The following is a 12,802-nucleotide window of genomic DNA, read 5'->3' on the forward strand; positions in this document are numbered from 1 at the left end:
ATTCTCAGGTTAAGGAGTTTGAAGCTCAGCCTCAGAAAGTGTTTGGATAATAAAGTGTCTCATTAATTCTTCCTGGAAGAGGTAAGAGGAGGATGTTGTATGCACTCTCTGTGTGTTTTGTCACGTAGCTGGCCACAATGCTGCTCTCTCCTAGGGCTCTGCCTGAGTAGCTAAGGAAGACCTCACCACTCGTCCCTAAGGCAGGCACTCAGTAGTCAGATGGCACTGACAGCTGCTGCAAGGGTTATGAACTCTTGCACTTCCACAACTCAATTTCAAATAGACTTTCAGTGCCAAGAGTCTTGCACAAAAGCTTGTTTACAGAGTAGGAAAATGAATAGGAAAATAATGCAGTTGCTCCTGTGTCAAAATCTAACTGAACTCTACATATATCCCCAAGGTCCTACAATTCACATCCAAACATAGACTTAGGCACATAGGAATAAGGCAATTTTAATACAAAGTAAATTTCTAGAAGAGTATTGTTTGAGGTTTATTGACTAGTTAGAAAGAAAGACAAACTAAATGGCCAACTTATCCTGGAAAGCATCAGATCCTTTTTCACAACTGTCTGTGATCTGGTAAGTAAGATACAAGACTGGACGCAGCACATGTATACTGAATGCACCCCCTGGGTCTGAACTCAGGGCTTGACCCAACAGACTTACCATTCCTGTGTACAGATTTGGATGTTTACCTTCCTCCTTGTCTCTCCCTCTCTTCTTTTGAGACCAACCGCTAGCTATATTAACACTTTTCCCTAGTTTCATCTAGATGGCTTGACTTTGAACTGGAACGGAGCAGAGGAGACTTGCTTGCACAGCAACCCTCAACCTTTATCCATACGGCAACAATTAACAGCAACTTCTGTCACCACCTCCTTGCACTGAATAGAGAGCCCTGAACAAACACAGCCTTGTACGCTAGCTCTCCCCAGGCCCCAGAAACCCTGGGAGGCTGTGGAGTCACCAGTAAGAAAACCCACAGCCCAGAGTCTGACATGAACTGCGTGGACTGGCAGTAAGTAACGGCACAAGGCCAACTGAAGTGTGAACAAGGTGCAGCTACAGACAACCCCTCCGTTCTGTTTCCAGATCAGATAATGAGTTGTTTGTGATTCTGGATGTTCTTGTTTGTTTGTTTTGCATCTCTTTCTGAGACCCTCTTTGTCTGACCTGCATGTACTCCCAAAAGTTATATCTGGACCAGGACTATTTCTCACTGTGAGCACTACATCAGCAATTTAGTGCATTGGAGAGCTTCTTTTTAACTTCAAATTTGCTCTTTTACTTGGAGTCCTACAGCATATACTTGAGAGCATCACTGGTACATGGAAAGCAGTTTTTCTCCCGGTGGACCAAAGGATGATGTTGCAAGGTACGATCTAAAGCATCCCACTTGCAATATGAATAGTCCAGCACTACTTCTCCTCTACACACACGGTGCATCCCTAAGACCTGCGGCCGCTGCAAACCTTGCTGCTGGTAAAGGTGCAATGCTACCCACAGTCCCAGAACCATACAGGATTGTGCCCAGCCAAACCCTGGTCTTTCTCTCTTTGCATCACAAATACACTCCATGTGTTTATACAGTGCTTAGAGCGTTTTGATAATTCTGTATCATTTTGCAAAGTTGTAAAGTCCTCCAGGACCGCAGAAAATCTCTGGAGAAATGGAAAAAGAGCAGGAATGGGAGGTAGAAAAATAGAAAAATTACTAGCGGTAGTCTGTGAACTTCATGAACCTATTACAGAAACCCCAGATGCAAAATGCAATATAGACCTAAATTCCAGCACCCATTACTCACCCTGCTTTTGCAACATGAGTAAGTCATGCACGGAATAAGATACTGCCCTGCATGAGACATCCAGTATAACCTGGACCACACTGCATGAGGGATTTTCTGTCCTAAAAGCAAAGAAGAAAAAACGAGTGAAAAAGAAAGTAGAGAAAGATGGCAATGTGAAAGTTCTAGGTCAACATATTATCAGAAAGACAAAGTGTGAGTTGCAGTTACATATATATACCCTGAACTCTGATTTCAGAGTGTATACACGTACCATGTTCTTGTCAGGCATTTGACTAGGGCTAGATGATTTTGCTGGACATTAAGTACCTTCAGGGGGGAGAGGGGGTCAGATATTTTTTATCATCTTTAAACTTACTGGAATTTCTTTCCAACTTTGTTCTAGCTCCAGCTTAGTTTTGTCCAAGATTCTCTCTCAGTGTACCCTACCCAATGTGTGGGCTAGGCAGACTTTAGAAATAGGAAAGAAACAAATGGAGACATTGCCTCTTGCTTTTTCGTTGCCTCCTTACTTTTTCAACCTTTCACTGTCACACATAGATTGCAAGTTGCATTCCCACTGAGAAATGCAGGTCATGTTAAATATGGGGTAGTTCAATCAAACAACAATCTCTGAACACTGCTTTCTGCATGGTCGATGGTCCAGTCTCTTCCTGTCCCGTTCCATCACCAGTCACTCCCTTGCAAGCCTCACATTTCCTATCTTCCTTCTCTGCTCCCCAAACAGCCTCTCCTTTCCCTTTTCCTCTTTCACTTGCTTTTGCTCCTATATACGCAAGGACACACCTCTGCACTATGGTACTCAAGCTCTCAAAAATAAAGCTGATATTTTGTATCAAAATTAAAAAGCTAAGTAACCGTGACTAATGATAAAGAAGGAGGTAGGACTTCAAGAACAATGCACCAAGGAAGCAAAACTGTCTATACTGGGCTAATGTAATCTCTCTGTGGTGGCCAGAAGTGAACACTTATGAAAAAAATGTGAAAACACATTGTTTGGAGCAATCCCTAAGCTGGTAAGGTCTTAAAATTTCCATCAATTAGTGGTTTGGGGTTTTCCTGTGTGGCAGCCGGCATCCAAACTACCATACTCCGTATCCATACGTTAATTTCCTCAATAAATTTTTCAGTGCCCCCTCATTTTTGTATTTGTGAGAAACAGGGATTAATTGTTGTTTGAATCTCTTTGCAGAACTAATGCATGGTGCTTCCACTAGCATGCTGTATGATTGCTGACATGCTGCATCCAGTCCATACAGCCATAAAGTTTTGTTTCACATCCAATCAGTACTCACAAGCTGGTATTATCTTCCACAATAAAAAAAACCAACTATCATTATATCACATCTGTTTTCTAGCTTCAAGCAAATGTTTAAGGGCAACCCTGGAACCATCCATATTTCTCAAAATACCTTTTCCAATTCATCACTCAGTAGTGCCAGTGGTCGTATAGTGCAAATTAACTCATATGTTTTTGGATGTAAGCCTAACAGCAAATGCCAGCCCCTGATTTTCCACAGCCCAGAGTATACACATTCACAAATGGTTGTAATACTTACACTAACGCTTCGTTAAATGGCAAGTCTAAAAAGAGGGTTAATGTTACCTTAAGAAGATCAGATGAACAAGGTAGTCACTGTAGTAGCTTTAGCCTACTTTTCAAGAGTTACTGGACAACATGTGATATATTTATAAGCAGAACAGAGCTTGTATATAACTCAGGAAATATGATTTTCAAGAAATTTCAACAAATTTGAATAAAACCCCTTAGGGTCCTTTCAGGTTTTGTTGACAATTTTTCAAGAATTTGTGTAGTTTCTGCAGCTGCATATCATAGGATTTCCAGAACGGGTTGACTTAGACACACCCAGGTATTCTTGTAGGGTTCTGTTATTTACAAGGCACTCTGTTAAAATGGACAGTTAGGATTCGGCTATACTCATTACTTTGTTTTAATTGTCTTCACATACTTTCACATAGCTTGGTCCTGATACTGCTGGGCTTCCTAGCAACATGAAGAAACTTCAGACTTGATCCTTCAAAGAATTCATGACCCCAACCCAAAGAGTCCCATTGATCTCGGTGAATTTTGGATCGGGTTAAACGTACGGAACACCATCGAGAGCAACAGCAAAATCTAAACCTGAACTGGAGGGATAATACGGGCTGTCCCTGTCCATATAATTTTCTGCAACAATACTACCTCCACAGCGGGTGACATTCTGACCTCACTAACATCACTGACTAACTTCCTATGGAAGACTTCACCGATAAGGTTTCACTGATACATACGCCTTACAAGTTAATTCACTTATGCTGTTATTTCTAATTTGAGAGAAAGCTGCCTAGAAAATTGTCAGAATGCTTATTCTTTAAAAATAATTATCAAAAGAAAGATGTGAGGGCTGGAGAATACTGAATATATAAACTCAAAAGCTTAAGCGGTCAATTCCAATTTTTCATATATCTGATGCAATTTTCTTAATGGTTGCAGCATAATTCTAAATTACTAACAGGGCATTTGTCTTTTTCATTTCTTTTCTTTCCTTCTTTTTCCTTTAAATTTGCAGCTGCAAATCAACGCGAACTCATTCAGCGATTACCCAGGAGAAAACTTCTATTTTGTAAAGTGAACATTGTGCTTTGGGGACCTCTCTGAAAACTTTTAACAATGTTCCACCCTTGGGCCTTTCCATCCTCCAATCCCTAGCTTGAAAGCTTGCATTCTCACTAGCCGTCCCTTTTTAAATATGCTTTTGTAAAACTGCATTGAAGTGAAAAATATTCACTAAGAACTCTGTTCTATTATTTTAAATAGCAGAGGTAGCTCTCCTGCCTCGATCCTGGCATCTTATAGATTTTTATCTTTTTTAATTTTGGCCAAAAATAACAATAAAATAGACCAATTCCCAGTTTCCTATGTTACAGCCAACAAACTGATTACATTATTACTGGATAACATCACCTCTTTGGAACTGGGCTGCTAGCTGAGGTCTTATTATAGTAGTGAATTCACACCGCCAGGGTTAGCAATGTCAGCATTTCTATTATAATAGTCTCTTCCTCCTCCTACTCTCTTTTCTCAAAGGACTGAAATTTGGACTTAAAAATGAACTTAAGGTTGAAGCACTGACAACATAACCCCTGTCCGTAAGTCCACAGCTTATCATTTTAGCACATTTCTGACAAGTAGCTTCGGAGTATTTTTAAGTACAGGCCCAGTCATGCCTTCTTCCTACATCCAAAACTTGACCGTGTACCCAGAGAACGTACTACTCATTCCCATTACCCTCGTGGCTTGAGTTTCTTAACAAACGAGCTTTTAATAATCTCTTAATTTTAGGCAGCCACTGCTTTTAAATCTGTGCATCCAACCGATAGGGTGGACTGGAAGATGTACGTTGCCACAGCTTCACTTCAAAAATCTGTTTCAGAAGGATGCCATGCACGAAGCATGTTTCTCAAAGGCACTGTCGGTGCTGAACTATGCAGCATAAAGGCTCCACCTGGGACCTCTGAGCAGAAGCAGGAGACCCGTTGCACGCTCCCCATGAAGACATCTGCCCTACGTTCTAGCTGGGATGTGCCACCAGGACTCCATGGAAACCACATGCAGCTAAAACCCTGCAGCTTGTTTGCTAACCAGGGCCCACCATCAGTGGCGCATCACACCGATGCTCCCTGGCACTCTGACTCCGGGTCCCTTTCCAGGTCTGAGCCCCCCTCTCCCTCCCCGCCCCGCCGTTCAGCTGGCTCTGGGCTGTGTGTGCCCTTGCCCGGATGAATGCCGCCGGGGCGGGCGCCCAGCTCGGCTGAGCCCCGCCGGGCCGAGCTCGGGGCCACGGCCGGCGTCAGCCCGGGCCCGTCCTCCCAAACCAGCCCGCGGGTCTCGCCCTCGGCGCCTGGGCGCAGCCCCTCCGGCCACATGCCCCGGGGCAGGGACACAAGGGACGGCCACCCCCTCCCGGCCCCGACGGTCACTTACGTTGGGGGCGGGCGCCGCCGGGAGCGCTGCCGGCCGCGGGGCCGGACCCCGTCCCGCCTCCGACGGGGGTGCCGGCCCGGCAAGGAGGGGGGGGCGGCCTCCCTTTCGGTGTCGGAAGGGTGAATATTTGCCGGGAAACCGGGCGTTTATTCCACTTTGCAGGCGCAGAGGGGGCCGGGGGGGGGGGGGGGCGGGGGGGGGACAGGACACGCGTGAGAGGGGCGGCGGTGCCCGGGGAAGGGGACGAGGAGCGGCCGCGACGTGCCCGCTCCCCGCTTCCCTGGCGGATCCGCTACCCGGCGGCCGCCGTGAGTCACCCCCCGGCCGCGGCAGCGTCAGCCTCGCCGCGGCGTTGGCAGCCAGACGAGCCGCGGCGCGGAGCCGCTGCTGTCCTCGGATGAACCCGGCGGGGCTGCCAGCGCCAGCCGAGTGCGCGCAAGGCGAGAGCCGGGGCTCTGCCGGCGCGGCGGCGTGCGGCACCCCTTCGGCGGGGATGGCGGAGCCGGGGCGGGGGGCGGGGGCGGGGGGGCGAGCCCCTCGGCGGCCGGGCCGGCAAGGTAAGCGTGGGGCAGGGAAGGTGCGGCGGGGGCACGGTCACAAAAAGGGTACGGGGGGTGGGGGAGGCGCTGCCCTCCGGGCCGCCCGTCCCCGAGGAGGCGGCTGCGGCGGCCCGGGGCGCGGGGAGGGGGGGGGGGTCGGGGCGGCCGGGCCTGCCGCCTCGAGGAGGCAGGAGGGGGGGCGAGAGCCCCTCCGCGCCGGGAGGCGGGGGGGATCGCTCCCGACAGCGGGGATGCTCAACGGTGCGAATGGCAAGCACCCCTCCCGGCCCTGCCCTGTTAAAAAAATAAACCAACAGCATCCTCTGCCCCGCGGTGCAAAGATCCGGCTCCTCTGGGGCGAAAGGTGTGCGGTTGCCCAGCAGCTTTATCTCCCCGCTCCGGGCCGCGGGGAGTGGCAGGAAACCGGGGCAGCTGCTGGCAGCGGCCGGCGATGTCTCGAAAGCCGCGGGCAGGGTCACGGCCGCCTCCGCTCCCCGCCGCGCCCAGCGCCGCTGCCGCCGGCGTGTCCCGAGGTGGGGTAACGGCGGGGGGGGGGGGGGGGAGGGGGGTCATCGCCAGCGTCCCCCTTTGCTCCCACCTGTCATCTTTAGTATTTCTTTATTTCTTTACTGTCCGCTCTCCCCATCCCCGACAGCTGAAGCGGGCGAGTCCCTAAGGACGGGGCAGGTTGCCCACGCGAAAGCAAGGAAAGTTTGAACCCCAGGAGGACACCCTCTGCCCCCGTCCCCGGTGGGCCCAGCGCCGCGCTTCTCCCGGGGCTTTCGGCGAGCCCTGGCTACCGGGCTGGCGGCCGGCGGGGGCTGCGCTGCACGCCCGCCCCGGGCCCTGCACCCCCGAGCAGCCGCGCTGGGAGGCGGGATGCCGCCGGGGCAGCGCTCGGAGTCAGGAAGAGGCGACCCGGGAAAGGGCTTTTAAGGAAATCGTCCCTCGGGGAGGTGATGGGGGTGGGAGGGACGCAGCCCCTCTTTGCCCCGGAGGGAGAGCCCTGTCCGCACACCCCGAGCAGGTCGTCGCGGTGCAGCAGGTGCCGCCGGGCCCCTTCGCTTCTTCCCCGCTCCGTCCCTGAGAACAGCACCCGAGAGAGCCCAGAGACAACACCTTAATAGCCGTCATAATTAAAAACAACAACAACAAAAAACCCCTTCTGCCTGGCCTTAATGACCCTTTACACACATTCCCCGCCCGCTCCCTCCCCCGTCCCCCCAGTGAAGGGCACTGATTATTCGCACTCCTCTGCTTGCCGAGAGCGCAGCCTGATGAAAGGACTTTATCCTCGAGTGACTCCATCGCTTGCTCCTCCTCCTCTCCCCAGCCCGCCGGCCGCCTCGCTTCACTCTCAGCCCTAATTGGGCTCTTGCTAATATGATTAAAGCCCAGTTAAATGTTTCTTGATAAATCTTGTCAAGAGAGGATCCCCCCCCGCCCCTTCCCCTCTCTCTGTTGGTTGTCAGAAGCCCAGTTACAGACAGGACATGCCCGGCTCCTGCTGTTCATACTCTGGTGGGAAGTTGGCATTTCACAATTGTTCCTTTAACAGGGTTGGTTTGGAGCCGCTCCTGGGGATTGTTCCTCTTCAGGCCGGGCTTGCTGATAAGAACCGCCCGTGGCTTTTATGTAACACGTTAGGATTTGGTCCCGGTCCCAAAATCGCGCTGTTTCTTTAGCCTTTTATTTCATCCCCCGCCCCCCCGCTCCCCGCTGCTCAGCTCTCGGTAGCCTGTTCCCGGAAAGGCTCCCGCTCGGTGCGACCGGCCAGGCGCGATCGCCCGTGTAAAAGCCGCGCGGGTCCCGGCGGAGCTGCGCGGGGGCGGAAGGTGCGCGGCGGCGGGCAGCGCTGCGAAGTGGTGTCCCGGCCACCGCCGCCCCCCTCCCCGGGGAAAGCCCCGCTTCCCCGGCTCCCCTCTCCGCCCCGGGAGCCCTCGGGCGAGGCTCTCCCGTTGCTGCCCGCCGCTGTGCCCCGGCCCCCCGCACGTTTTGCGGCAGCGCTCACTGCGGCGAGCGCGCTCTCTCCCCTTCACCTGCGTCTGTTTTCTCGTGGTTTCACCGTAATTGGGCTCGGGGGTTAAACCCCATCCCGCCCCCGTTATCATTTGGGGAATCTGCTTGAGTCCGTAGGAATAAGGAACCAGCAGATGGTGGTGGAGGGCGAGGGTGGCTCCCCGGGCTGGGAGCGCTGCGCCGGGGCTGGCGGGGAGCCTCGGCTCGCCCCGCCGTTTCGAGGGTGCTTGTTGGGGGTGCTGTTGCCTCCTTCGCTTTTTGGTTTTTAGTTTTCTTTGGGGGTGCCGAGCTTCGGCCGGGGCTTTTCGAGGGCGTTTGGTGGTTGTTGCTTCAGCCTTACTGGGCTTGGGGGTTGGGAGGGGTAGGTGTTTGGGGGAATGGGGGGGCTGTTTGCTCCCCCGTCGGGCCGAGCGCAGCCGCGGACTGGAAGCTCTTCGGTCGAGGGCTGGAGGTGGCATTTCCCGATGGCCCCCCGGGCCCGCGCCCCTCCGCTGCAGCCCGTGCCCCGCGCGGGGGCAGAGAGCTGCTGCCGCAGCGCCTGTCCACGGGGTACGCGCACCGCCTTCACCCGTGGGAAGCGGGGGCACAGGCCGCCGGGGGACACGGACCGGCTGCCTCTGTCCCCCACCCCGGGGAGGGGGAAGCGCCCCCGAATCCCTCCCGCTCGCCATCGTTTCAACCCCGCAGGCTGCTCCTCTTCGTGTCCAGGGCTCGCCCGGGGGCAGGCGGCAGCGCGCTGCCCGCCCGCCCTCGGGGCCGCCGGTGCGGGGCCAGGACGGCCTGCGGGAGACAGCGGAGGAAGAAGGTCAGAAACCAAACAAACGAAAAATCACCCCCGGCCCTGGGGAACGCAGCTCCAGCAAAGGCGCCTGTTCCCTCGGCAGGGGGAAACCCGAGCCAAGGGGAAAAACGGAGATCGGCCTCCCCGCCGAGCCCGGCTGCAGCCCGGCCGCCTCGCGCTGCCTCCCGGCGGCGGGAGCCCGGGGGTGCGGGGCTGAGCACCGACGGGGCGGGCAGAGACGGGGCAGAGCCCCGGCGGGGCGGGCAGGGAGCGGGCAGAGCCCCGGCGGGGCGGGCAGGCAGCGCGGAGCTGAGCCCCGGCGGGGCGGGCAGGGACCTGGGTCCCGGGGCGGGTTTCTCCGCGCCGGTTCGCCCCAGCGGAGCGTCGGCCCCCCTCGGGCGAGGTCTCAGCCGTGGTTTGAGGTGGTTCCCCTCTCCCCCCCCTTTTCCTCCCTTCCTCCCCTGTGTCCCCCCCGCCCCGGGAGGGTCCGGGTTTGTGCGAGACCACAGGAGCTGCAGCCCCTTCGCCCCGGGGCTGTTGATTTACCCGAGAAGAGTCCCAAATAAGAAGCTGTTTGTGCTCTAGCTGGAAGGCTGGAGGCTTTCTAAGAATGGCGCTTTTCTTACTCAGTTGTTTGGTTTTTTTTTAATTTAATTTTATTTTCATTGGTACATCGAACCAGCCTACAGCATTGCTGGCGTCTTTCCACCAGGTGTCTGGGGCTCAGAGGAAAATTCAAATTAATCTTAAAATTATGAGACAGTTTTCCTCCCCTCCCCCCGAATAAAATAATTATAAGAGAAAGGATTGATACAAACTGTCCAGGAAGGGATTCAAGCTGGAAACAGAAAAGCACCTTCACCCCACCAGAGTGCTGAGGACCCAGAAAGGCCTTCCGCAGGCAGGAAGGCATCAAAGCAGCTGGAAGATGGAATTTGACTGGTTTGTGAACCAGCTCCTGAGATGTGGTTACCACCCACAGCAAGAGACTTGACCCCATGATCCAAAACATCCTTTCTAATCCTCTTCCTATAAAATAATAATTTGCCCTTCTATACACCAAAAGAATCTCCAAGTACGTTGCACACATTAAACTATGCTGCTTCACAACACTCTTGTGGGTACGAGTCCGTATTCCCATTCTACAGCAGTTAACTGGTTTGCTCCAGGGGTCAGTCACACCTGGAGCTGGGTGACACCCAGAGCTCACATCGCCACCCAGCACTCCTCTGCTCCCTCAGGTCCCAAATGAGACCGAAGCTGTTAGGGATGGTGAGAAGGCTACCTGCAAATACAAGAGGCTGCTTTACATGGTCCAGGAAATACCAATTCTGGATGTTGTTTTAAAGCTAAGCATACAGTATCAGGAAACATACCGGAACTGGGGGGTTTAGGTTTTAGACTCTCAGTGTTTGACTCTCATAATTATTTAATTAAGCTCCATCTAGTCTTGATCAGTAACCCCTGTTACTTTTAGAGGAATCTTGCTGAACTTACTGAAAGGTTTCCTGCTCACCTGACTGACTGACAAAAGCAATCGTTTCCTTTCTGAATACATGGAGAGGACTGGCTGATCCTCATGCTTTCGATGTAGACAGAAAAACCCAGACTCCAATCTACTTGCTTTTCTTATGCAAATCTTCTCACAGGATTAGAAGGGAAAGTAAACAGCAGTCCAACCTTAAGATCTTTTTCTTTTTAGAGGCAGCCTGTTGTATAAATCTGAAACACAAACTGTTTTCATTTGAAGATCAAATAGAAGTTATCTAGTGAAGCTGACAAACAGGGGCAGAATAATCTGTTTGCATTTTTGGGAAATGGATAGCTCTGGTTTTGTTTCAAGGCAAGTAACTTTTAAATAATATTTAACGAAATAATTGACCTTGATGTTTAAACTACAACTTCCTTCACGTCATTAAGCCCACTGTTTTTTAAAAAAATGTTTAGTGTCTGAACTCTGGCGCTCATTCTGCTAATCTCATAATAACATTTGTTTCTTGTGGAATTTTGTTTGATGAACTCATCGGTGAAAGAGGAGAGGAGTTCAGAACAACACGAGCTTTACAGCTCATTTATATTTTTTTCTTCCTGAAAAACAGCAAAAAATCCATACGCAGAATGACTTTTCAGGAATAATTTTTCAGATGGAAGGAACAAGGAGAAGCTTTGTACAGCTGAACCATAAGCCTTGGGACAAACTGTATTCTTTTAACATATACTCTGACTTTTAAAATACATTGCGATCCTTGACTACAAAAAATGATTTTGTGGAATTTGTCCTCCTGATAATTAGGGTCTGAGTCTGCTTTTGAAATGTGAGAGAAATGGAACTAACTCCATAAAGTGTGTCTATCACATAAAGCTTTTAGGACAGCCTGATTCAGACTATATCCTGTTCTTTGTTCAACTGACAGATTTCCAACTGCAGAAAGAGGCACATATCTGGGGGCTGCTATTATCTAAGCTAAATATGTACATTTTGGATCAGTTCTCTTTTATTTCAATACTCACAACTTCTGCTTGGGGATCTTAAGCATGAAAGGATTGCAGAGATGTGCATTTTATTAGCTATCCATCAGCCTTTGTACATGGACAAAGGTGCATAAACATACACATTCACTAGTCTCTCTGCTCTGCAAGAGTTCAGAAAATTACATGCAAAATTATTTCAAATAAAAACAAACAAGCAACCAAACAACATACACATTACCATGCAAGAAAGCAGGCAAACAAACAAGGTGCGGGGAAATAAAAGTAATAAATGAACATGCAGAGTTTAGCCTAATTTTTTATTTGGCTGCAAATAAAACAATATCGTGGCAGCAGTGGATTTTTTTTTGTTTAAAGTTATGTGATGCTTGAATTACAAAACTCTGGTATCTACCTAAACGCTGTTGTGTACCCTGCACATGATGTACTCATGGACAGATGAAAGCTCTTCCTTTATCCCTCCTGGCACATATTTTTTCTCTCCAATGAGTTCCTACTTTCAATACGTGGACATATGAGGAATGGGGTTGCTTTACTCCCAACAAAGAACACGTAGCTAACATTTCCACTGATTAACAATATTTGAATTCCCTCCCCAGTGCACAAACAGCCAGCTCAATAATGATTGCAGGCCTGGGATCTAGAGAACATGGTGGTGTTACACAACTGGAGATGTGACGTTATCTGGCAATCTGAGCTGGGTCACGCTGATCACGGGACAACACAAATTCTGTGTCAGGCATCATGTTGATGCAGGTTGTCTGAACGTCACACAAATGTCAAGCGGTGCAGGCAAGCACAAAATAATGGGCAGAGTCCTCTCCCATCTCAGCATTATCCTCTGTCTCTTCCTCCCCGATGGCAGAATTGGCAACTCAGAGCATCCCAGTGCAGTCCCTTAAGCTCCGGTCCAGCTCCTCAGCCCCGCATACAAGGCACAAGCTGACTGACTGGCTAACTAGCTGTGTCTGACGCAGGGGCAGCACCCACATCGGGAGAGATGATGTGTGTTTGTGGGAGGCGTAGCTACTGGGCAGTTTCTGTTACCCTTACTACAATCCCATGCTGTGGCTCAACACCAGCAAGTGAAGGGAGGAGGCAGCCCCCTCCCTGTGGGGCTGTTGTGCAGTTCCCCTGTCCACATAGGCTTGCTCCGTGCCTGCCAAGCTGTATTTTCACCAC

The 12,802-nt window shown here is 51.2% G+C and overlaps 1 long non-coding RNA gene across 1 annotated transcript in view; it reads left to right on the forward strand.

The window, feature by feature from the left end:
- The first annotated feature begins 6,237 nt into the window (after positions 1-6,237).
- LOC148056852 (uncharacterized) overlaps positions 6,238-12,802 on the forward strand; it is a 34,645-nt gene continuing 28,080 nt past the window's right edge. The window contains exon 1 of the long non-coding RNA XR_015702321.1: positions 6,238-6,348. This is a non-coding gene — a long non-coding RNA (uncharacterized LOC148056852). The remainder of the gene's footprint in view (positions 6,349-12,802) is intronic.

Source organism: Nipponia nippon, unplaced genomic scaffold, assembly GCF_047370975.1.
Source record: "Nipponia nippon isolate SJK-2023a ecotype South Korea unplaced genomic scaffold, ASM4737097v1 scaffold_11, whole genome shotgun sequence".
Taxonomy (NCBI): Eukaryota; Metazoa; Chordata; class Aves; order Pelecaniformes; family Threskiornithidae; genus Nipponia; species Nipponia nippon.